Raw genomic sequence first — 27,034 nt, forward strand, 5'->3', positions numbered from 1 at the left:
TACATCTTGACGTGGTGAACCCAGCATGCACATTACACAATGAAGTGGAAGTTAACAATGATATAAATCGCTCATCGATCGGGTGGTCGAAGCCCTTTTCTGCAAGAGCTCTCAGTCAAAGCTGATCTGTAGACATGCTCTTCAGAGGGGACGACCCTCTCATTCGTCCCCCAAGAGTCAGACAGGCATCACTAGTCCTGCCCCCAATGCACTCGCTGCAAGATAGCCACTCAGCAAATGAGCAGCACAAATTTGAGACGTGCTAATGCTTCTGTCACTAATCCAGGATGAAAAGTTGACTGATTCACAGGGGGTTGTGTTGTAGTATTGATTCTTTCCAGACGCCCATTACGCCCATCAGGCTCGAGCGTTGTCAATTAATTATAGCTACAATGTCTGCTTGCAGTCTACACCCAGAAGAAAAACCAGCATGAGGGGTATATTAGGAAGAACAGATCAAAGCATGACTGGTTAAAACTGTATTCAGACTTTTTTTTTTTTTGTGGCTCATATGCAGATATTGGGTGGCACAGTGCCTCACAGTTCTGGAAAAAAAAAAAATGGATGGATGCAGTTATTGGGATGTTTGCTGGATGACATTACACTCAACGACATCTAACATACTTTGTGAATCGTAACAAATTGTTTCATACTTAGCTTAAATGTTGTGAGCTTTTTTTTATTTTTCTGTCATGATACACACAATACTTTAAATATATTTTTAAAACTAACAAAGCCATTGTCTATTTTTTATATTCTAGTTATTTCTTGCTTCACAACTATGTGCAACAGATTTAGGTGAAAAGCTGTCTGGCTGTGTTTTGGATCAGCTTCCTAATTATCAGCATGAACTGAAATGAGAAAAACAAAAAACAAAACAACAACAAAAAAAAGATGTTATATTACTATTTTGCAGTCAGTTTGGTCCACTGATTTGCATTTTGTGCAGTTGAATTCTGTATTTTCATCGCAGTCATTTTGTCCAAGTAAATAGTAAGATATATAGAATTGAGAGGGTTCTGCGAAAAAAAAAAAAAAAAACTGCCCATAATAACAATGATGTGGCCTATTGGTCATGCATCCATCAACCAGGAGATAGCCTGTAAACTAACGAACACACAGGTCTGGCCTACACTGAGTGCCATTGTAATTATCTATTATCCTCAAAGAATCATCCAAACAACACATTGTGGACTTTTGCATGGTACTGTGAATCAATGGGGTAAAATTGTCATGGTTACCAAGGCCCTCCTACACACGTTCACAGTACGAGTGTAAGACAGAAAGGTTGGCCACATTCTCCTCTCTGACCCTTGGTTACTAATCTGCATTTCACCATGACCTGGCAGCAGTAGGTGACACTGCTTGCTGGCAAGTCACTTTTTAAAACAGCTATCAGAATGCACCAAATCATCATCTCAGCACTTTAGTCTAATGTGACCCTGAGGAAAAGTTATAGCGGTTAGTGAGTCAGGCAGTGCTAACATTGTGTGATGGGAGTGGCTATGCATTGCCTTAACACCTGTAGAACCTTGTGCAAATGACAGTACAGTCCAGGAAGTTGACAACATCATAAAGATTGTTTAGCAATTTATAGTGGCCCCTCTTCAGGCAAGTAAATGTCATGGTGTGTCTACATGGACATGCTAGTAACTCAGCACTGTCACGCACGTACGTTCGTCATCGGAAGTGTTCTGGAGTTACTGTGCAGGTAGAATGAGAATGGGTGGACTTGGCATTACCCATCCAAGAGGAAAGTGCAGGCCAGGGTGCCCACCCCAAGTCGACAGGTTACCACCCCTGCAAAACAAAAATGACTTTTCACAGTAAGTGCACTTTTAAATTTCAGCCATTTTTCAAGTTTACAGAAATGTAAAATATATGTCCTATATGTCGATTTTCAATCCGAATTGCTTAACCTACAATGAAAAGCAATATATACAAAGAAATCCATGGTGTGTTTGCATTTGTTTTGAATTCTGTATTCCACAGAGACATTTATAGTTCTATTTGTGTGTGTATAGCTAGAATGAGTACAATTTGGGCCGACTATGTTCTGATGTATAGCAAAAAGACAGACCCATCCCCCTTGGATTTGAAAACATTTGATATAGGAATTATTTCTGTTGTCCTGATATTAAGGCTTTTAATATTCCACTAAGATATTTAACAACCTTAGGCAGACCTATTGTGTTTATTAAGACTTTCATTGCTATCCATTTGCTGAGAGCTCATTCTGAGAATTAGCCTTGACATTTTGTTGTCCAGTTTGATTACTAACATTTAATTGTATGCAAACATTTTTTCGCTGATGTATTGCTCTCCAATATGAATCTGGTTTTTGATCTCTGATTTGAGTTTAGGTTGTTTTCCTGGTGAATTTTGAGGAAGTTCTGAGGTCCTGCCAAACATAGTGTACACTTGAACCCTTTTGTAGGTCACAGTTGGGGATTGTACTCTCATCAGACAACAGAAAAAACACTTTTAATTAGTGTGTTGACTGAGAATAAATAAGCAACAACAGATACTTTGATGGAACGGATATATAGTTACAATATGTCTATACAGTTTAGTCAAATATCAAATTCCTGTGTGTTTTGGACATACTTGGCAAATAAAGATGATTCTGATTCTGCAGTCAACCTTTTAGCATAAGTAATGAAGATACCGGTAGTCGCTCAAGGTTCAATAAGGTTATTGGATGAATTCAGTGATCAGACGTATTCATCTTTCATTGATTTTAGTACTATGACCTTTTTGGTTCCTCTGCTAAAGCGCATGCTTCCCTGTGTTGCCTCCCTGTCTACACCAGATTCCAGTCTGTCATTTTAACAAAAAAAAACAAGCCTCTGGTGCTTCCAGCCGATCATGTACATGAGTTTCCACTTAGGATGTCCTGACTGACTTGCTGTCCCTGTACCTTACAACGACTTAATAGATGACATCACTCAACATTGTTAGTTATCAACGTTATCCAACGGTCTTAAATATTATCAAAATCAGAATCATCTTTATTGGCCAAGTATGTTATAAGACACACAAGGAATTTGTTTCCAGTAGTTGGAGCCACTCAAGGATGACAACAAACAGCCACTATGACAAAATATACATTTAGGACATTAAAAAATCCACACACGAGTATGGAGAGTCATTGAGCAATGAAATTTTACCACTAGTGTGATGATGCTGATATAATAGCAAATGTGCAAATGATGCAGTCCTCCAGCAATTTAAAGTGACTAATAGTACGATGATCTGGTACAGGCGACACGGTGGCCGACTGGTTAGAGTGTCTGCCTCACAGTTCTGAGGACCGGGATTCAATCTGGGCACTCCGGTTTCCTCTCACATCCCCAAAACATGCATGGTAGGTTAATTGAAGTCTCTAAATTTCCCGTAGGTGTGAATGTGAGTGCGAATGGTTGTTTGTTTACCTGTGCCCTGCGATTGGCTGGCAACCAGTTTAGGGTGTACCCCACCTCCTGTCCGAAGATAGCTGGGATAGGCTCCAGCACGCCCGCGACCCTTGTGAGGCTAAGCGGCTTGGAAAATGGATGGATGATCTGGTACAGTTACAATTGTGCAAATGGTGCAGAGAGTTCTCAAACACGAGTGGCCAGCAGTAATCAACAGCAGTATGCAAATGCTTCACTATTGTAGCGTATATTGGTCAAATAAAAATGTAATTCATTTCGGAGAAAAGAATAAGCCGGAAGTAACGCAAGCGTTGTTTTCCGTAATTTTAAGTTTCATTGTTAAAATCAAACTAATGCCGAGAGGGAAACACACAAAAGGGGTCTAACTAAAGAGAGAAAATAACACTAAAAATGGCAAAAAGAAGGAAAATCGGCATACGAAAAGGGAAATAGAACATTGTTTGTTGGACTAAAGTTGGAAACGTGAGCGTTTACTGCGTTGGGTCAGAGCGAGAGAAAGCAAAGTTGGGATTTCATGTGTAGCTAGGAATTTCCCCAAAATTATTAGGCACTGATGTTGCAGTGTCGACTCATGAACGCAGATCAGCTGGTCTTTGGGGAGTGGTCTTCCTCCGGACCTCAGGCGGAACCAAAGCAGTTTTGGTCGAAGGAAACAAAGATGCACAAAAATAAAAACAAAAAGAAATGGAAAGGGAAAGTTGTTGTCCCGTTTGGATGCGCTGGTAAATTTCCTGCCAGTTGAACTGGTGGCGGGGTGAGCTCTGGCCCTCAGATGCGTGAGGGACTGGTACGGGATGCCGGTAGTTGCTCGCTGAGGCTCCGCCGCCCGATCGTGACCAGGAAAAGCGATCGAAGCCGCATTATCTTCAATCGAAAACGCTGCCGGCTTGGTTGCGGCGGGCGTTCGTGCACGTGGTGGCACCTGAGGCGCCCGAGGACAATGGAAATGAAAGAAGCGGGAGGGGTTTGGCCGAAGGATGTGGAGGGTCCAAGAAGATTTTGCATGCCCTTTTTTGTCCTGGCAGCGTGCAAGTCTTCAATAGTGGGTGCCGAGAATTTTTTTTCAGCAGTCTCTACTGTCCGTTGCAGTCTGATTTTGTCCTTTGTGGCAGCCAGGTTGTGATGGATGAACATAGAACCGATTCAATGACTGATGTGTCAAACTGCCTCAACAACTCCTGTGGCAGGCCGTGCGTCCTCAGAAGCCGTAGGAAGTACTACAATGAAGAACACAACGTCCCAACTTCATTGGAATTGGGTTTGTACATCCTCTGCTAGGTCTTTTTGAAGATGGAGTTGATGTTGGTCTCCCACTTCAGGTCCTGAGGGACTGTAATTTCCAGGAACTTGAAGGTCTCAACGGTTGACACAGGGGAGTTAGACAGCGTGAGGGGCAGCTGTGGCAAAGGATGCCTCCTGAAGTCCACAATCATCTCTACAGTCTTGAGCATGTTCAGCTCCGGGTTGTGTTGGCCGCACCAAAGCTCCACCCGCTCCACTACCTGTTGATACGCAGACTCGTCACCGTCTTTCATGAGGCCGATGACTGTGGTGTCGTCTGCGAACCTCTGGAGTTTGACAGCGTTGAGGTGAAGTCATTTGTGTAAAGAGAGAGAAGAGCAGCGGAGAGAAAGACACATCCTTGGGGGGCCTCGGTGCTGATGGAGCGTCTGGGTGACTTGGTTTCCCCCAGCCCCACCTGCTGTGTCCTGCCCGTCAGGAAGCTGTAGATCGACTGGCGAGATAGCAGGCGAGACGTTGAGCAGGATAAACTTGGATCAGAAGAGTTTGGGGAATGATAGTTTTGAACACAGAGCTGAAGTCCAAAAACAGGATCTTCGCATAGGTCCCTCCACCGACGAGGTGTTACAGGATGAAGTGCAGTCCCATGTTGGACTGTCATCCACAGACCTGTTTGCTTGATTGGCAAACTGCAGGGGGTCCGGCAGCGGTCCTCTGATGCTCTTGAGGTGGTTCAGCACGAACACAATCAAAGGACTTCATGACCACAGATATCAGGGTGACGTATCTGTAGTCATTCAGTCCTGAATTTGCAGGTTTCTTGGGTACTGAGATGATTGTGGATCGTTTGAGTCAGGATGGGACTTCACAGGAATTCATGCAGTCAAAGTTTAGGAAGAGAACTCCATTTTGCTGTTCTCGCTTTACCCTCTCATTACAAGCTTGTAAATGTGCCTGCAATTAGTCTGTTAGTGTTTGTGGACATTATTTTTTTTTTTTAAAGACACCATGATTATTCTTTTCAGACCCATTCCTTTCTTCTCTGACTGTGTAGATGATCTCTAATTACATTTGTTCTGCTATGTGATTGGCCTCACATCGTATCAGATCAGCTCCACTAATCTCCTTACAAACATGTCAATGCAATGCAGCACTGCATTAGAAAAAAACAACAAATCTACATTTTTATTTCGATTTTGAGCTACTGCCATAGTTCTGTAATTTACTTACTTACTTACGTCAAATCTAATGTATTATTTTCTTGTGTAGTCAAAAGGTAGTGTTTTACATTCCATTAGTGGTGCATCTCATTTAAATTTTTTGTGAGGCACATCAGCTGCACATTTTTTATACCCAGTCATCTGTTATTTAATTTAGAGAGACGTTAAAGAGTGGTAATTGTTTTTTTAAATTCTGAATTAATTTTAGACTGGTTAACTTCCGATCATACTTGTTTGACAATTACTAATGTTAAAATGTTATTTAGAGAAAAAAAAAAAAAAAAAAAAATCTCGTACAGCTAATACATGTTTTACGAACCAATCACAGGTCAGGCAGCATCATGGAACAGACACATTTTGAATTTCCATTGTAGTCTGTGTTAAAATATAAGCGTTTGCAGTACAATATCATGTCTCAGCATATTCACTGTCTGAACATTTTAGTGCACACAAGGTTGATCACTACTGGTGCAACCAGTACTAAAATAGAGTTTCCTCGTCATTGAGAGAGGCACACTCAGTTTAAGTATTCTTCACGTCTGGGGTTTGGTCGGTGAGGAACGCAAGGCAAGAACATGGAGGACCCAAGTGCAGGGAAGCACGGAGGCAAGGCAGGAGCGCGGGAGTCTCAAAAAAAAAAAAAAAAAAAAAAATGTATCTTCAAAAACGGCCAACAAGGAACGTGGATAAAGCAAAACTAAACAAAGTCCCACAACCAAACCAAAGTAACAAAGAAACACTTAAATACCTAAAACTGGAAACAAACTATCACTGGTCAGTAGGACATAGAACAGATAGGGACAATAACACCTGACAATGACATAATGCAAAGACAACGACAATGAACCGACAAGAACTGAAAGAAACCAGGGAACTAAATACAAACAGATTGACGAGACAACGAGGAAAACCTGGACAAGACACGAGTGGCTGGAGAGAGCTGATTGGTCGACACAAGGTAGACGAGAACAGGTGGACACAACAACCTAATGAGCACACGACAAACATGGAACACAGGAAAACATGGAACAAAACTAAACACAACCCAAACCAAAACACAGACCATGACAGGTTATGGCTCAAAGTCCGCTGCCCATGAATATTAAAGTGTGCCACTTGCTTCAGTTTTACTTAGCAAAGACACTGAACCTCCACTTCTATGATTATGCTAGCTTTATTGTGCAGTAGCTGACAATGCCCATTTATATAACGTGTACCAACTTCTTTGAAAGTGCTTTGAATAAGCAAAGCAATGCACCATTTTACCTGAAAACATTGCCACTTCACGATATGTTTTATTTATGGGCATGGAAAGTCCTCTCGCAATATGCTTGAAAATGATTACATCAATCTTGCTCAGGAAGAGCAGCCATATACCAATGAACTGATAAACAATGCATTTTTTGGATCATAGTACTTTGCTGTAAGCCATTTTCATCTCACAAACACATTTGCGTAACGTTACCTCCAAAAGTGTTATTACGGAGCATGGACAAGGTCATGCATTTACAGTAGTGGATTGAATTATGCAGATGTGCCTCCATATTCTCTAAAGTGAATTAGTGGCACACACCAAATATATTCGCCTATATCCTTGTCACTCACTCAGAGTCAGGTTTTTTTGGGAATAGCTAATCATAGTAATGACATAGGCTATGCCTGTCACTTACAACCTTGTGTTCGTCTTCCACTTGCAGAAGGTCAACTGGTGTGCACGCTGGTGAGTGTTTCTTAAAGGGCCTCAGCTGTTGGTCTCATTACTGCCCAGTTCCTACTGCCAGCACCTTCTCAGCTCCTGTGAAGCCTTTTATTTGACACCCAGTTTAGAAAATACTCCGCTAAATATGTGATGAAAGCCAACCTCAATGCAGAGCTTCGTTTCTTCTCGAAGGCTCCTTCCTTGGGGTACAACATAGACATTGGCTCCAAACAGAAGCAACTCCATGCTGGAGATCTACTCACTCACTCTGTGCTTCTCTCTTTTGCTTGCAAGCTAATTTTGGGAGAGTGGATCTTACAAAAACATCCTATGTCACCAAGTCTAAACGGATAAAACTCCACGAGCACTCATAGTGAGAAAATTTCATTTAAGGGTTAAACATTTTTGCAGTTTTGCTCACAGCTGTGCCTTGCTTACGCTTGCAAGATGCTCTATCAGTCAAAGTACTGACAGAGTAGATGTTTATTGTGTGTGTGTTGCTTGCAATGAGACATTTCATCAAAAGGTCACTCTCAAAACGTTTATGCATGCGCACTCCAAATTACTTGCCACCTCTTCTGATATGTACTGTACATCCTGAGCAACATTTTAATGCAATCTGTCTAACTTGTCAGTACCTCATCATTTCATTTCCATGTGTAGTAGTTCCAATTAATCCACAATGCTATTGACAGCTCTCAGGCATAAAACAATAATTCTGTTATGCCAATGAGAGATGAAATCGATACAGTTCTTGTTTTTCCTTAGTTTTTTTTCAGTGGTTCTTTTTTCTTTCTTTCCTTCTATTTAGGTTCCACTCTGGCCGCAGAGGCTTAATGTCACCCACCTATAGTTACTGTAATTTGAGATTCACAAAATGAAAAGAGAGAAAGAAGCCTCCATATTTTGTATTTGAACAAGACCTTTATGTATGGCCAGTGATGCTCAAGGAGCAATATCAAGACAGACACTCGGAAAACAGAGCATAGGTAATTTTAGAGTTTTTGATTTTATTGAGTCTATAATTTGTCACAATATGCAATATTTTATACTTTGTTTAATGCTTAGGATCATTTGGACAATTATAAAGATTAGGATCAGTTTTGATTCAGTTTTTCTAAAATTCCTACATCAAGCATGGTCCAACAAAATCTGTAATTGGATATTATAAACAGGCTTGGGGGTAACAGAATACATGTAATGAGATTACAAAATCAGAATACAGAAAAAATAGGTAACTGTATTCCATTAGAGTTACAGAAAAAAAAACATGTAATAAGATTACAGGCACATTTATTAAAAATTTGGATTATATTGCAGGATTACAACTTTAATGCGGGAGAAGCTGGTTGTTGATTTTGAGCCCCCAACCTTTTCCTGTTAGCAGTGCAAGTGCGTGTGTGTGTGTCAATGAGGGGAGGGGTTAAGACCCCCCTAACTGCAAAGGTTGCCTTCATAAGTTTAGTCGTCTTTTTTTCCATTTCACTCGATATAACACACACTGAGTCATGTGGATAGGTTTTTTTAAAACGTTATGAACCTAGGCAGCACGGTGAGAAGAGGTTAGCACATCTGTCTCTCAGTTCTGAGGTTTTGGATTTGAATCCCAGCTGTTCCGTGTTCCTCCCGCTCCCGCATTTCAAAAACATGCATACTAAACATTTACAGAACAAGACAGAAAATATATATCAAGATGTATTTTATTATTGAATTTCTTTTGTTATATTTGGTATTGGAGCACTCCAAAGGTAGACAGTACTCAAAATACATTAGTTTACTAATACCGTAATTACTCGTGGATAATGCGCATTTCCCCCCCTAAAAAATGTCAAGTCAATAGTGTGCATTATACATAGGTATAGGGGAAAATGAAAAAAAACTTTCACATATAAATGTAGGCCTCCATGTAGAGGTTATAAAAAAGCTGTACACTTTCATTCCAATGTCACCGCCACCTAGAGGTTATGAGAGAGGTGTACACTTTCATTCTAATATGCGGCCACCAAGAGCTTATGAAAAAGGTGTAGCTCACACTTTCATTCCAATATGACAGGGTTACGTATGACTGCATATACTGTATGTACAATTGTGCTCATAAGTTTACATACCCTGGCAGGATTTGTGAAATAATTATTATTTTTTTTAAATGTGACTGAACAACAACCATCATTCATTTTTTTATGGTTATGTTTTGTTTAATGATAATACTTTTCTGATATGCTTGACAGTTTAATTTCAATCCCATTAAAATAAAATTAAATGTTTCGCCTAGCCCTTCATGTTTTCTTTAAAGAACTGTACCCGTCTTACAAATTCTGCCTGGGTAATCAAACTTATGAGCACAACTGTGTTTTCTAATTTACTAAATATATAAGTAAGGCTGTGAATTTCAAAATAGGAACAAATAAATACAAGTATTACATGTTCAAATAAAGTGCTTAATTTCAGAATAATTTTAAAAAATACTTCGTTTTGATCATATGGGTAGAAGCAAAATCATGCATTGTAAAAATGCATTACACATAGGGAGAAGGGTTTTCCAGAATTTTGAGGTCAATTTTGGGGGTGCGGATGATACATTGGTGCGCATTATACATGACAAATTACGGTACGCAAATTTGATTCATATTGTGGTACTTGGATTACATTACTGACTACATTTTAACAAGTAACTCGTAACTATCAGAGTACATTTTTATAGTAACCCTCTCAACCCTGATTATAGGTTTTTCCCTCGTCATATTGACCCATACAGTAATCACATGACAAATAGAACTACATTCAAATAATCGGTTTCATTTGTGAATGGCCAAAAGTTAGCCAGAGACAGAACACTGTTGACTGTCATGTAAAACAACGAACATATGCCTGTACCTGTTGCAAAATACTTATTTTAAGCTTCACATGTTAGTAACTGTCACCAGCATGGCTAATGCTCTGTGTTGTGACTGCTGAAGCTTCCCCCTGAAGGCACACAATCTTGAGACCCAGCTGCTACGGCTTGGCCACTTTAGCCATGACTGGGCAGTCATTTTAGTGGTAGTCCTCAGTGCCTCCCAGCCTACTGTATAAACATCAGCCAGTGGTAGGGGAAAAAAAGTGTTAATGGTCTGCAGAGGAAAAATCCTGCTGACCTCATGTACTGCCAGTGGCTGGGTTAAGGTACACGATCAAGGTGAGGTATTCTCCCTCAGGTAAACGCTGCCAAATTTCAATTCAAAACCAGTTTCTATAGTCCTATCAGATCAATTCAATGTATATATCATAGACTGGTTGTATCATAAGTCTTAATAATATCCCGCTTAGTTGTATTTGTTTGTTGTTTGTACGTTAAAGAAATGGCATGTCCAGTGCGGTGAAAAAGTATTGGCCCCCTTCTCAAATTCTTATAATTTTGCATAGTTTCCCCACTTTAATTTTTAAGATAAACAAATTTAAATATCAGACAAATATAACGCAAGTGAACTTAAAATGCTGTTTTTAAATGCTGAGTTTATTTAAGTGGAAAAAAACCTATTCAATGTTACCTGACTCTGTCTGAAAAAGTTCTTAGCCCCCTTGTTAAATCATGAATTAATTGTAGCTAATCACAATTTTGGGTTAATTTTCACTGTGATCACTGAAAATTAAGGTAACTTTGAATAGTTTTTTTTCCCATAATAAATAAAATTGCCATTTAAAAACAGCATTTTGAGTTCACTTGGGTCATATTTGTCTCTTTACATTTGTTTGATGATCTTGAACATTAAAGTGGGGCAACGATGCAAAAATATAAGAATTTGAGAAGGGGGCCAATACTTTTTTACGGCACTATATATATATATATATATATACACAGTATGTGCTTGAACAGCATTAGTACATTACAGCATGAGTACATGGTTTATTTGGTTTGAATTAATAAGATTAGCAACATACAGATGCATGTTATTCTTTAGAAATAACTAATTGTTTGAGTAATTATAAGGCTTGGGTATCTTTTATAATCGGCACAACAACAACGGTATTATCTCTCTCTTCATGCTAAGAATATGTTTTTTTACATTCACAGGCAGCTGCAAAACCGCCAAATGACTGTCCATAACACACCCACACATCAACTGCTGGTCCTATCTACTGTAAAAGAATATATTTTTTACACTGCTACAACTAATATGTATTTTTAGTTTGAGATTAACAGTTATGTGAGTAATGTGTCACAATAAATAATAGTTTATTTTTAGTGGCACCCAAGCAACAGTCCTGTTTTCCTTCATTTTAGAAAAGATGTCCTCAACGCGCGATAAAGCTGCCGCTCAAAAACGGTCACATGGAGATGTATTATTTATTTTTTGGTTTGCTTTCCAGAAACCAGTTCTTGGCCAAAAGACCAGTTTGTATTTCAAAACAGCATGAAACCAATCGGAAGTCGCATAGCCGTGTTCTGAGCTAGAGCCCATAAAGCATTGTCTGCTTGAAAAAAAGATGTGATTCAAACACCAGAAAAATAAGTAAAAGATCACTTCCCAGTTGGAATTGATGGATTGAATTTCTTACCGTAATGCCTTGAATAAATGCTTTCATTGAAAGGGTACAGGGAATTCTCCATGAGAAAAGTCAGACGACAACGAGAACTCAACAACACTAATCAGCTGCTGTCGCGCGCAAAACAAGGAAAATCACATCATGTCTGGTATCAACAGAAAGCTCGGGGTTCTCTGCAGCTGCGGATTTAATTGGAATGTACGTCATTACACATATGAACCAACAAGAGGTCGTAATACAGTCCATGGTGTAAACGAAGCATCCTTGTCGTTAGGCTAATGCTAAAATGCCGCTTCCGATCTTTAAGCGTACAGTACATATCTTCACCAAAGGTTACCCGATTACCACAATCTATATTTCACTCTAAAGCATTTTTAATGCCTTTTCCGAAAATTTATATAGCTCAAAACACGGCCGTGCAACTCCTGCTCGGTTTGGTGATGGACGGTCAGATATAACATCCCTTAGGAAACATCATTTTGTTATTGAATTTTAAATTGACCAATTTATTTTGCCTGTGGACCCAGTTAAGACAAACTACAGGCACATTTATACTTTTTGCAAATATACCAAGATATACACCATTGTAGATGTAGTTTTCACTCTCAAATTTGGGTTTGGCAGATGATTACATTATATTTAGTGTTTCGTTTATTTATTCATAATTGAGGTTGACATTTCCGAATATACAGTAGCCGTTGCCGTTATCGTAGGATGAATAAGATCATTTTTGGCTTCTGATAATCTGAATTATAACAATGAAACATGGAATTGCAGATAGTTCATGGACATTAGTTTCATTGCGTCCGTGCCTAATGAAGGAGAGAAACTGAGCGATCCACCTTGAAAGTCTTATAATGATGCATGTTGTATTACCATTGTGTCCACCAGCCATAAAATGACATTCTGCTTCCCTCATTTACAGTGCCACTGAACTCTGAGGCATGTTCCCCCCCTTGCTACCTAGCATATCAGCCTGGCAAAACAATCGTGGTGTGGAGATACATGATTACTAGTAGATAAGTTATATTCCTGTGGAGCATTGGTCTAATGCTAACATTGCAATGAAATGTAACCTTTTTGATGTTGCCGTGAATTGTTTTTCTTCATTCTAGAATTTGGTTATTTCAACAAGGAATGAAAAATGATATTGAAAGAGTAGTGAACCAGTAAGTTCCAATGGATTATGAAAAAGTCCAGCAAATTGGCACATTAGGCCACATTTTTAATGGTTGAAAGCCAAATCTTAATTGTTGAAAGCAGTGTTCTTCACTTTATCACATCTCGGGATATATTGTATCTTGTTTGGCTTCATGACACTGTCAACTATGCCTGCATGGAACGGTTTGCATTGTTACAGCTCCACGTGACATGGGGTGCAATTATAGTTTGTATCAATGGGCAACCTACATTGGATCAATTGCTGTTATCTTTACGAGCAGCTGAGGCAAAATTCTCAGCGTAATTAAGCTCCCTGCCAGGCGGCCTAATGAAGGGCATTTCAAAATCTCAATGGATACATTGATTTTAATCTAGAATTAGGATTATACTTTAGTTTTGTTGTTAAATATACTGTAATTGTGCTTGAGAAGTCTGGCTCATGCTGCAACTTTGTTCATATTTAGTCTAAATAATAAGCCTGCATTTAGAAGAATGCTACGATGTAATAAATCATTTGATTAAATCTGGCAGTCCACCTTAAATGTCTGGTTTGAAAGCTGATGCCTACTACATCCACTGCTTCACCTCAGCACCATCCCATCCATCTGTATTATATTGAACACATACTTCCTTCTGTTTCATCACTTCAACACACATCTATTTTGAATATTTCCCCAATGGGATGACGTGTGCCAAAGCTTTCTAACCATTTTTTATAGGGATTATGTATTTTTCCTTCTGTTTTTGCATTAGCCCTGCCTTGATTCCATAATAATTTAATTCACAATTGTCAGCAGTCAGCAACAAACTTGAGTGACGTGCCTGCTCGTGCATCGGTCAAAATCCATGAATCCAACATTCTGTCAGCCTTCAGCTATCATTAGCCTCACTAAGTTTACATCAGCCTGCTGCTCCAGTTACTTTGCTGGTTTGAGGCTCTTCAGTATGGTTTATGTAGGGTGTGGGGGGTTGTTTCACTGTTATCTTGTGTTAGGTGTGATGGAGTGTGTCATTAAAAGAGCCAACCCACCTACTCCAGGCAGATGCCCAAACTTGGGGTTCCTGCTGGTGATGAGGCATAGGAGAACATGTGCCAAGGAGAACCAGGGGACACTTGGATACATAAATACATACCCTACCAGACATTCCAGCGTTGTTTTTTTTCTTTAATAAGACAATAACTCCAGTGTTACAATATCTTGTCAGAAAAGGACAGGCGCTTCAATTACACAATTGTCATTGCACCGGACTATTGCAATATTAGTCATTCAAACTGCTCTAAGTGCGAGAGGACTCTGCATCTTTTTGCACAATTGTCAAAAAAAAATAAAAATGTACCGGCATTACCAGATAACTAGCAAACCTTTACTGCTCAGTGACTGTTTTTTTTTTGTCAATGTCTTTATGTCTCAAAAGTGTTCTCTGTCAATTGACTGTCTGTTGTCGTACTAGAGCGGCTCCAACTACTGGAGACAAATTCCTTGTGTGTTTTTTGGACATACTTTGCAAATAAAGATGATTCTGATTAGCAGATAAGGTCATTGTTCAGGTGCGGTAAGTACAGATAGGAAGTGGGCACACTGTCTTTAAGGGACTGGGTGAGAACACCTTATTTGGATCTGTCTTCACCTGCATACCATAAGTAAAATCAATCCTGTCCTCAGCAACAAGTTATGGAATTTGAGTCATTTTACCCATTAATAATCATATAGCTGCTATCGTATTGCGTATGCTCTCCTTTCAGACTGTAGTAGCCTTTTCTTCGGGGCTTGTTTTTACGACGTGCTTTTCTTTTTCATTTTAAACAGTTGCAACAAATTCATAAAAAAAAAAAACTCATCCATTTGGGATTTATAGATCTTTTTATATGTACTGGATTTAACTGGTGAGCAGTGCCTGGAATCACAGGCATGTCTTCTCACGCCACAATGTTTGTATATTTAACCACAGAACTGTAGTTGGGGTGGTGACAGTACAGTTCATTCCATTCACAATGCTTAGAAGTGGAAGCATAAGAGAGACTGACCCTTGTCCTTTTGAGATCGGCTGTAGCTGTTTAGCGCTGCAATGGCAGAATCTGAATTCATAATGTTTCAGATGGAGTCTAAAAGATTAGAACAGAAGAGTACATCAGTGTAACATCATTCCCTATCCACAACATAATGAAGTTCCTATGAAAACATTCCTGTCTGCCATATTAAATTAAAAGTTTTACAACTTTGTTAAAGTTGGCGTTACACATCTAAAGCCAAAGGCTCAATAAGAGTACTATAATACTGAATGTGCGTCAGACAAGTTGTCCCTCAAATATTTTTTTTATACTTGCATTATGGCATTACCTTGGGTTAAGTGCCCTTTGTAACTCTATACTGTATACCCTTTCACATTTAAAGAGAAAACCATCCATCCAGCCATCCATTTTCTGAGCCGCTTCTCCTCACTAGGGTTGCGGACGCGCTGGAGCCTATCCCAGCTATCATCGGGCAGGAGGCGGGGTACACCCTGAACTGGTTGCCAGCCAATCGCAGGGCACATACAAACTGCATTTGCCTCACATTGGTGCATTGCAGTGTATTCCCTCTGAACCAAATGAGCCTTTTTTTTTGTTTGTTTGTATAAATGTAATTTCCTTGCTTCAATTGAATGCTAGTTCTTCACTCCAGGGTTGCTTTATTGTGCATTCATGAAAGTGTACATTTTCCTCATGCTTGTGAGGGGTGAATGAACATGCTTGTATATGTGACGTGTACAAGTGCTGGCAACCTCTTTTGTCTAGTTTTGTCATGAAAAGAGGTGCATCTAAGGTGGTTATTGCCACTATCCCCATTGAAAATGTCATTAAATATTTGTGCATATTTTGTAATGATGCATTTTTCTTCTGACCAAAAATTTTTTTTGTTCAAGCATGACCTTAAAAACATGACCTGTCAAAACCTTTGGGATGAACTAGAACAGAGATCGTGAGCCTGGGCCTCTCCTCCAACATCATGCTAGGTGTTCATAGTAGAAAAAATAAAGACTTGCGTAACACTCCAGCTGCTAAAATAAAAAGTGAATTTTCCTGCTCTTCAAAAGCTCAAAAACAGGTGTCACCAACATTTTAATTGTATAACAATTGCCCATGGGCACCAGGTAGCCCCCCAAGATCCCCATGAGTAGCCCGTGGGGCTGTTCTTTTATTTAAAAAAAATAATAATAAAAAAATAAATAAATAAATAAATAAAAATAAAGCTGAATAGTGATGCGACATTGTGATTTTCTTGGAATCTTGTAGAAATGATCATATGATCATAAACGTAAATGATCATAAACGTAAACACGGGCAGAAATTTATAGAAATCAAGTGTTGCATATTGATTTTTCTTATGCCTTCTAAATATTGTTAGACATCATTATTATCAGTCTCTTAATATCAATTAATATCATTAATTATTAATAATAACATAATTATAACTTGTTGTTACAGGTAATTTGAGGAAATTTATTTCAGAAGTGTGTATCAACCTTGGAGCCCTTCGCGTTAATCAGTACCCAAGAAGTAGCTCTCAGCTTAAAAAAAGTTGGTGACCCCTGCTCTATAACATTGTAACAATTACCAGCAAAATAATATTTACACTGTCAAACAGCAATAGCATAATCTATCTGATGTGTCAGAAAAATAAAATAAAAACAATTCAGGAGCATGTAATGCCAAAAACAAATTTGTGCACACATAGACCCCAAGTGGGGCTCAAGCACCTGCTCTTTTGCTCTGGAGGAAAAAACTGCCCTTTTGTGTTGTTGCTTTATGCTACCCTATTTTTCTTCATTCATCAATATTTGAAAGAAAAAAAAATGACCCTCTGTGTCATCAATTCAAACCGTGTTTTGATATGACATTGATACTATTTATTTTTTTATTTTTTTTGCATACCCTTCTTCTGATTAATAGCTTTAAACAATAAGACCCAGTGATGCTGCGAAAGATCTGTGGACCTAGGCTAGTGTTATAAGACAAAAAAAATGCCAGGAAAAGCTTGTGCTGCATTCAATGCTCTACTTGGCCATTGTGCAGCCCTCTGCATTGCTCTAGTCTTTAACTATTTGTCTCAGGAATGATGGCTAAGACATTCACCTTCCATTCTCTACTGTCTAACCTGAGATGTAGGTCACTTTCAGACACATACAAACACTGATAAAGGTCAAGAGAAGCTGTGAAAAAGTGGAACAGTGCTGCCCTATTTTGTTGAATGGAGTGATATGTGGTGTTCCGCTCCGCAGTATGTTGCAGTTCCTGAAATCAATTATTGATTTACATCTTCCGAATTGGCAAAGCTGAGCTACACTGCTAATCTCATAGGAAAATTACATCAGATAATTAAGATAACACAGTTAGAATGAAATAAACTATTTTGCTTAGTGATGTAAACAACGCTGTGTAAGTGTACTCAAATGTTTGTAGCTTTATGAAGTACAAAACCCAGGAAAGAAAAAAAATTGGTGAATGCCGCAATCAGCTTTAAACATTGTACTAGTATTTTAGCACAATGTTGTTGGTGAAATGCAATTCTCATTCTTGTAGTATGGTTGCAAAAACATAATCTGTTACTCACCAAAACCTGCCCCATTGTGATAAAACAGTATTGTTAATCATACTGTACAGTGTGTCGTCTGGCGCAAGTCCTCTGTAATTAGGTGTTGATGGGTGCTACCGGTAACGTCAGACAATGCAGACCTGCTCCTTACTACATTGCTATTTTAATTGGCATCACAGCACTCTGTTCTCTCAGTAAAACCCTTCTACTTGTACGCCGACAAGAGGGGAAGGTTAAGGGAGTGATGACAGAAAGGTTAGGGTGAGACAAAATAGAGTAAAATCCACTGACCTCTACCTTTACTGCAATGACAGCTTTTCCAGACAGCGGCAACAGCTTTGAGGCTGCAGCATTTAGAAACACAGGCTCTTTCACAAAGCATTTTAATGGCTTATACTGCATAAGTCTCCAACAGCTGCTATAAATACATAGATTACATAATTGTATGCATCCATGCTATGCACGATTGCTAAAATCAGAGTACCGTATTTTCACGACCATAAGGCGCACTTAAAAGTCTTAAATTTTCTCCAAAATGGACGGAGCACCTTATAATGCGGAGCACCTTATAATTATGTGTGCACTGAGTTCCAAAATCTATAAATCCTGCCAACACGCTGCTTATACAGAGGAAAAGCAGACGTGGCTGAGGACAGCATGCGGCCGTTAAAGGGGGAAGGGTGTGCGTGAAGGAGGATGCTAAAGGCACGCCCCCAGTAGGTATATAGCGCCGGTATGTGCATTGTACAAAACATCGGTTTGGGTAAGGACCCCCAAAAATGGCACCTACGAAGAAACACTCTTACGAAGCACAGTTTAAACTGCAAGCTATCAGTTACGCGGAGGAACATGGGAATCGAGCAGCCGCGAGAGAATTCAAGATCAACGAATCCATGGTGCGCAAGTGGAGGAAGCAGCAAAACGAGCTTCGCCAAGTCAAGAAGACGAAGCTGAGTTTCCGCGGAAACAAGGCGAGGTGGCTAGACCCCAGGAACGTCAGCGTCGCGTTATCCAGCGGTTGTGCATTTATTGCGGTCAATCAGGTCATTTCATTGCCAGATGCCCCCTCCGACCAAAAGACCAGGCTCATCGCATTCCGAGAGCGCCTATCGTATGACCGTTCCTGCTTGCATTCTAGGTTCCCCTCATGACACACCCATAGTAGCCCTGATAGATTCCGATGCCAATGATAATTTTATTCACGAAGGTATAGCACATCAGCTCCAACTCCCTCTCTAACACCTTCCGTCACAGCCCCGAATGGCCGAGTCATACCACCTGTCACCCACCAAACAGTACCGTCCACCTTGCTTATTTCCGGAAATCACCGCGAGAACATTTCTCTTTTCGTTATCCCTTCACCTGAGACCCCATTAGTCCTCAGAATTCCCTGGCTAAAACAACATAACCCTGCCTTTGACTGGATGCGCCTATCCATCACTGGATGGAGCCCCACACTGCCTGCTCTCTGCTATGCCGCCCTCTGGAAACCCATCACCATCTGCCACACCAGTTCCCACCACCATCTGCCACACCACCTCGCCCGAGTCCCCGAAGAATATCATGATCTCTCTCCAGTGTTCAGTAAAGACCGCCCATACGACTGCGGAACAGATCTCCTGCCGGGAGGCCCTCTTCCCTCCAGCCGTCTCATCAATCTCTCCCGCTCGGAGAAAAAGGCGATGGAGGATTACATCCGTGATTCTCTGACTTCTAGACTCATTCGACCTTCCTCATCTCCCGTAGGTGCTGGCTTCTTCTTTGTTGAGAAAAAAGACACCACTCTCCGCCCATGCATTGACTACCGTGTACTCAATGACATCCCTGTAAAAAATATATCACCACTACCCCTCATTGACCCGTCATTTCAACCCCTATGCGATGCCCAGATATTCACCAAATTGGACCTATGAAATGCCTACCACTTCATCCGCATCCGAGAGGGGGATGAATGGAAGACCACTTTCAACACCCCTCTCGGACACTTTGAATATTTGGTCGTGCCGTTCGGATTAACCAACGCCACCGCAGTCTTCTAAGCATTCATCAACAACGTACTCCGTGCTATGGTAAAACGGTTAGTTATTGTTTACCTGGGCGACATCCACTCATGTACGCCAAGTCCTCCAGCGCCTCCTCGAAAACAGTCTGTACGTCAAACGGGAAAAAATGCGAATTCCACCTATCCTCCGTTTAGTTTTTTTAGGCTACATCATTGCCAAAGGACAGTTGCAACCCTGCCAAAATCTAAGCAATCATTGACTGGCTCATTCCCACTACACGGAAAGAACTACGTTTCCTCGGATTCGCCAACTTCTACCGCTGCTTCATCTGCAATTACAGCAAGGTCGCACTCCCCCTTTCAGTGGACCCCGGCAGCATCCCAAGCTTTCAGCCAGCTCAAAACCCTTTTCACCAGTGCTCCAAACCTTTCGTGGTGGAGGTTGATGCCTCGGACATTGGGGAAGGGGCCGTCCTCTCGCAGCAGAAGCTTCATCCCTGTTCCCTTTTCTCCCGTCGCCTGTCCCCTGCTGAGAGAAATTACGACTTTGGCAACCAAGAGCTATTAGTCATTATATGGGCTTTGGAAGAGTGGAGCCGCTGGCTGGAGGGGACTGAGTTACCATTTATCATTTGAACCTTTCTTACCTCCGTTTCGCCAAACGTATTAACCCCTGACAAGCTCGCTGGCCCCTCTTCCTGAGCAGATTCAACTTCAGTCTCTCCTTCCGTCCTAGTTCCCGTAATAGCAAACCTGACGCCCTGTCTCGGATTTACTCACCCCCCTCCAGCCCTGTAGAACCAGAACCCATCCTCCCTTCCTTGTGTTTTGTTGGAGCGGCCACCTGGAAGATCGAACCTGTGGTTAAGAAGGCTCGAAAGACTCACCCGGATCCCAAGACCGGGCCTCCAAACCGCCTGTTCGTACCCGATTCCGCATGCTCTGACGTCCTTCAGTGGGCCCACAACTCCAAGCTCACCTGTCATCCCTACTTCACCCACACGATTCAGTTCATCCAGCAGCACTTCTGGTGGCCCAGCCTCGTTAAAGACACCCGGTAGTTCGTCCAAGCCTGCTTCGTCTGCGCCTGAGGGAAGTCTTAACACCTGCCCCCAGCTGGTCTGCTGTGTCCCTTGCCTATCCCAAGCCGCACTTGGTCCCACATCGCTTTGGACTTCGTTACCGGCCTACACCCCTCTGAAGGCAATTCGATCAGTCTCACTATTATCGAGCGCTCCTGGATTTCCCGCAAGCGATTATTGGACGACTCCCTTATTAGGGACTTTTATGCGGCTCACCTGGGGAAGCCTGATAGGATGCCAGGGGGCATCCGTTGAGGGCGGGGTACTGTCATGAACTGTGCCCTGCAGTCCTTTTGCTGAAGCCTGGGTGGTGCTTTGCGCTCCTCTCGCTCTTTCTCTCACTCCTTCTCTCTCTTCACAGTAATCAGCACCACCTCGGGCGTGCACCTGTCATCATTCAGCCCTCATCATCACCTGCATTTAAGCCTGCCAGATCCCGGAAACTATCGCCAGAGTATTGCAGCCACATATTCTCTGCCTCAACAACCCGCCAACGCATCTCAAGGACCATTATCATTTCCCTTTCAATAAACTGTTCATCACAACCTCTCAGCCTCCGCCGGCTCCTCTTGGGTCCAGTTTCTATCCAATCGTGACATATGCGTGTTTATCCGCCCTCTGCAGCTTTTTTTCCGTCTTAACAAATTTATTATTATTCTTTTTCAATTATTATTATCTTGCACCAGGTGTGAACGTGTTATCTGGGCACATGACCTCTGTCGCTTTCAATACATTGTGCAAGCTGGCTGCTGTGTCAATGGTCATGTGCAAAGTGGAAAATACCTCTGTTAAGCTGCAGTGCTAAAACTGAACACAAGGGTGTGAAACAGTAATACATCTATTACTAAAAACACAAGCAAACCGTAGTATTCATAAAAATACTAATCAGACTTAATTAGAGTAACAAATTAGGAGGAGCTCACCACTTACATTTAGTGCATCTATACGTATCAATAGAAAGTCATGGGTACGTATTATACATAGGAAGAGGGCTTTTCTTGATTTTTGGAGACAATTTTGGGGGTGTGCATAATAATAAAATAATTTCTACAGAGCTGCTTTATGAGAGATAACAAAAGGTGCGGCACACATCAGTTTACAGCTGTATAATGCACAACCCAGGTCTATTGAAGTGCACTGACAGTTTGTGTCCAATGCTGACCTCATACATGACAGTTGAAACCCCACAAAATGTTGGAGAGTATCTTGGCTTGAGCCTTTGTGTCCAGGCCTTTCCCCCACATCTCTCCCAAACTCAGCTGGGATAGACGACAGCTCACATGAGCCGTATTAAGAACAAACGGTATCAAAAACAGATTCATTGTTCTCCAGCAGTTTGGTACAATGACAAATTGTACAAATGTTTGCGTGTCCAAACTCCTAGGTATCACTCTACTTGAATTTTTATTTGCAGTTACTCACTAAAGGCATCATACATTCTAGTAGCTTCCGTAAGCTGTCTGTGGTTTTATTTTGAGAGTTGGTGAGAACTGTTGCAAATGCACACAAAACATTGAGCTTAAAGCTGACAGAGCTTGGGTCTGAGGTGTTTAGTGTGGGATTAGCAGCTCCCTCAAATTACATGCTTAAGGTGAAAGCAAAAATGTAGTTGTGATTTACAGAATACGAAGGAACCTTTATGGAGCTATTCCAGGCAATAATTACCTGCAGTGCTGCTGACCTTTCTGATTTACAAATTGTACTTTTTGTCCTCTATTCTGTTTTTGAAACAACCCCCCACAGCTACAAAAAAGGTTTTTGTGATTTGTCTGCTGAATGTAATGTCCACTGTGCTCCATGGATCAGTGTTTTTATGATGATGAAGAAAAAAACGGCCTCTGCACCTTTGGCCCATTTTCGTGCAGGAGTCGGGGCAAATATTTTACCAATGTCAAGAGGCATGTGAATTTTTTTTTATTAAATTGTATTTGCATATACTGTACTGTGCATCAATTTCCCATAGCAAAGTGGCTAAGGTCAGCTATTGAGCTAACTAACAATACTTGTATTTTTTAGTTGGTAAATCCATCTGACTATCACACAATTATTTCTAGTTTGACTTTTGACATTTTTATATTGTATTCTTGGAACATACCAGAATTGTTGATTCATGTTGATGTGTTGACATTTTAAGGGGACTAATCATGCATGTTTCCCCTCACAATTAAAATGGTTCGCAGGTGTCTTAACATACTGTATCTGTGACACACTTTGGTCAAACTACACCACCTCTTCTTCTTTTGCTTTCGGCTTGTCCCTTTAGGGGTCGCCACAGCTTGTCATCCTTTTCCATGTAAGCCTATCTCCTGCATCCTCCTCTCGAACACCAACTGCCCTCATGTCTTCCCTCACGACATCCATCAACCTTCTCTTTGGTCTTCCTCTTGCTCTCTTGCCCGGCAGCTCCATCCTCATAATCCTTCTACCAATATACTCACTATATCTCCTCTGGACGTGTCCAAACCATCGGAGTCTGCTCTCTCTAACATTGTCTCCAAAACATCGAACTTCGGCTGTACCTCTGATGAGCTCATTTTCTAATTTTATCCAACCTGGTCACTCCAAGAGCGAACCTCAACATCTTAATTTCCGCCACCTGCTTCCTGTTGTCTCTTCAGTGCCACTGTCTCTAATCCGCACATCATGGCTGGCCTCACCACTGTTTTATAAACTTTGCCCTTCATCCTAGCAGAGACTCTTCTGTCACATAACACCTGACACCTTCCTCCACCCGTTCCAACCTGCTTGGACACTTCACTTCCTGACTACATTCACCATTGCTCTGGACGGTTGACCCCAAGTATTTAAAGTCCTCCACCCTTGCTATCTCTTCTCCCTGTAGCCTCACTCTTCCCCCACCACCCCTCTCATTCATGCACATATATTCTGTCTTACTTCGGCTAATCTTCATTCCTCTGCTTTCCAGTGCATGCCTCCATCTTTCTAACTGTTCCTCCACCTGCTCCCTGCTTTCACTGCAGATCACAATGTCATCTGCAAACATCATGGTCCACGGGGATTCCAGTCTAACCTCATCTGTCAGCCTATCCATCACCACTGCAAACAGGAAGAGGCTCAGGGCTGATCCCTGATGCAGTCCCACCTCCACCTTAAATTTCAGGACCAACTGCCTTTCCATTTTTCATCCTCTTTAATGCGTTTCTAACTTCCCCCCTTACTAATCATTGCCACTTCCTGGTCCACCACACTTGCCTCTTGTACTCTCCCTTCCCTTTCATTTTCCTCATTCATCAACTACTTGAAGTATTCTTTCGATCTAGCTAGCACACTGCTGGCACCAGTCAACATATTTCAATCTCTATCCTTAATCACCCTAACCTGCTGCACATCCTTCCCATCTCTATCCCTCTGTCTGGCCAGCCTGTATAGATGCTTTTCTCCTTCTTTAGTGTCCAACCTGGCATACATGTCATCATATGCCTCTTGTTTGCCCTTTGCCACCTCTACCTTTGCCCTGTGTCGCATCTCAATGTATTCCTTTCGCCTCTCCTTGGTCCTCTCAGTGTCCCACTTATTCTTAGCTAACCTTTTTCCTTGTATGATTTCCTGTACTGTGAGGTTACACCACCACCAAGTCTCCTTCTCTCTTTTCCTGCCAGAAGATACACCAAGTACTCTCCTGCCTGCCTCTCTGATCACCTTGACTGCAGTGGTCCAGTTTTCTGGAAGCTCCTCCTGTCCACCGAGAGCCTGTCTCACCTCTTCCCGAAAAGCTGCACAACACTCGTCCTGTCTCAGCTTCCACCACATGGTTCTCTGCCCTGCCTTTGTCTTCCTAATGTTCCTCCTCACCACCAGAGTCATCTTACACACCACCATCCTATGCTGTCTTGCCGCACTCTCCCCTACCACTACCTTACAGTCGGTAACCTCCTTCAAATTACATCATCTGCACAAGATGTAATCCACCTGCGTGCTTCTACCTCCGCTCTTGTAGGTTTTGTGTTCACTATAGCCATTTGCATCCTTGTTGCAAAGTCTAGTCATCTGTCCCTCCAAGTTCCTTTCCTGGATGCCGTACTTACCCATCACTTCTTCATCACCCCTATTTCCTTCACCAACATGTCCATTACAATCTGCACCAATTATGACGCTCTCTCTGTCTGGGATGCTCAGAACTACTTCGTCTAGGTCACATCCTACCTGTGGGGCATAGCCACTAATTACATTATACATAACACCCTCAATTTCAAGTTTCAGCCTCATCACTCGATCTGATACTCTTTTCACCTCCAAGACATTCTTAGCCAACTCTTCTTTTAAAATAAACCAGACTCCATTTCTCTTCCCATCTACACCATGGTAAAATAATTTAAACCCTGTCCCTAAGCTTCGAGCCTTACTGCCTTTCCACCTGGTCTCCTGGACACACAATATATCAACCTTTCTGCATCATGTCAACCAACTCCCGAGATTTTCCTGTCATAGTCCCAACATTCAAAGTCCCCACATTCAGTTCTAGGCTCTGTGCTTTCCTCTTCTTTCTGCCGAAGAACCCGCTTTCCACAGTAGCTGAATTTCCACCGTCAACCTGCAGGGCACCGGTGGCAGACGTTGTTAACCCAGGCCACGACCGATCCGGTATGGAATTCTTTGGATGAACACTCATATTTGTTTGGCAAAGTTTTAAGCCGGATGCACGTCCTGATGCAACCCTCTGGATTTATCCGGGCTTGGGACCGGCCTACAGTTTGCCCTGGCTTGTGCCCCCCATAGGGCTGCATTTTTGGTCAAAATACACCAAGGATCAATAATTACAGAACACCTTCACCCTCTTTCTACCGCCCTGCTGAAATCATTCATCAGTGAACTATTACTACCATAACGTCTTGCATCAATAACTGTCTGCTCACATTCTGTCAATCAGTGGATTTGGTCAGTCACTAAATAACTGGTCATCGACACATCTTGAACTCTGTTGCTTCTGTGAAAATTATAGCTGTCTCCCTCACCCACGCAGCACCCTGGTATACCCCATTTCCATTGCATGAAAGGCAAAGGACGACAGGTCAGTCGACTCTACAGAAAAACTGGTTTAACTATCCATAAAGAAAAGTACCATTACCACATGGCTTTTTATGCGGACTCTACCAAACCTAATACACATAATGCACTACTCAAGTATTATCTCTTCCAAGGAAGGCAACACCAGATTCCCTTACAACCTCAACAATGTTATCAGACCCCGGTACTCACCTGCACTCCATTGCCACCTGCAATTGGTCTTATAATCGATAAGATCCACCAAGAACTCAGTTAAAAAAAAATACTCCGCATTCCCTGCTCTGACACGTTACGCTTGCCTCTATCACAGAAATCTCAGTGAAGCAAAAACTTCCAGCAGGCTGCTAGATACCCTCCCTACAGCCCTGGTTCAAGCTTGCCTTTACTCTCTACTCCCCTTATCACAACCACTATACACTCCACAATATGTAACTACAGTTTGCTAAAAGAAAAAAAGAAATGCTTTTTCGGTCACTAATTTTTGAATGAGAGAGAGAGAGAGAGAGGGAGAGAGAGAGAGAGAGAGAGAGAGAGAGAGAGAGAGAGAGAGAGAGAGAGAGAGGATTAAAATTGAAAAAATACAGTATACCTCAATTCTACACATTTCTCATTAATGTTAAGTCATTGAGTAATTGTGAGGAGTCTGTTATACTGGACACATACAGACATATCGTCCCATAAGACGCTGTATAGTGTATATTAGGAATTAGTACTACTACATTTTTTATATATGGTTTAAAATAATAATATTTCATTGTATTTATAGATGTCTTTCCGGGCCCATAGTTAAACGAAATCAAGCAATGCACTAAAAATATGGTAAATGTATACAGTTTATCTGACAAGTAACCCTCTGCATGATTCGTTATGCTTCCTTGCCCTCCATGTCCCAAAGGTTGGTGACCCCTGGTCTGTACTAATTTGCATCGGCCTCTTTTTGCTTTTCTTACAAAAAGGTATTGCTGAGGGAGGCCATTGTTTTCCAAACAAAGAGATCAAACCAAACAATTATGCCATATCAATCAAGTAAGATGAAAAATAATCACAACTATGAGTGTGTGTGTCACA

General features: G+C 41.4%; 1 protein-coding gene and 1 long non-coding RNA gene across 2 annotated transcripts in view; one reads left to right on the plus strand and one right to left on the minus strand.

Annotated features, from left to right (window-relative positions):
• LOC133473033 (protein kinase C-binding protein NELL1-like) overlaps positions 1-27,034 on the plus strand; it is a 262,509-nt gene that overhangs the window by 57,718 nt on the left and 177,757 nt on the right. The window lies entirely within an intron of this gene.
• Positions 1,576-26,264, minus strand: LOC133474216 (uncharacterized). Its single transcript, XR_009787418.1, has 2 exons — positions 26,159-26,264; positions 1,576-1,800 (listed from the first exon to the last, which is right to left on the minus strand). It is a non-coding gene; the product is annotated as an uncharacterized LOC133474216 (long non-coding RNA).

This window comes from Phyllopteryx taeniolatus, chromosome 2 (genome assembly GCF_024500385.1).
Source record: "Phyllopteryx taeniolatus isolate TA_2022b chromosome 2, UOR_Ptae_1.2, whole genome shotgun sequence".
Lineage (NCBI taxonomy): Eukaryota > Metazoa > Chordata > Actinopteri > Syngnathiformes > Syngnathidae > Phyllopteryx > Phyllopteryx taeniolatus.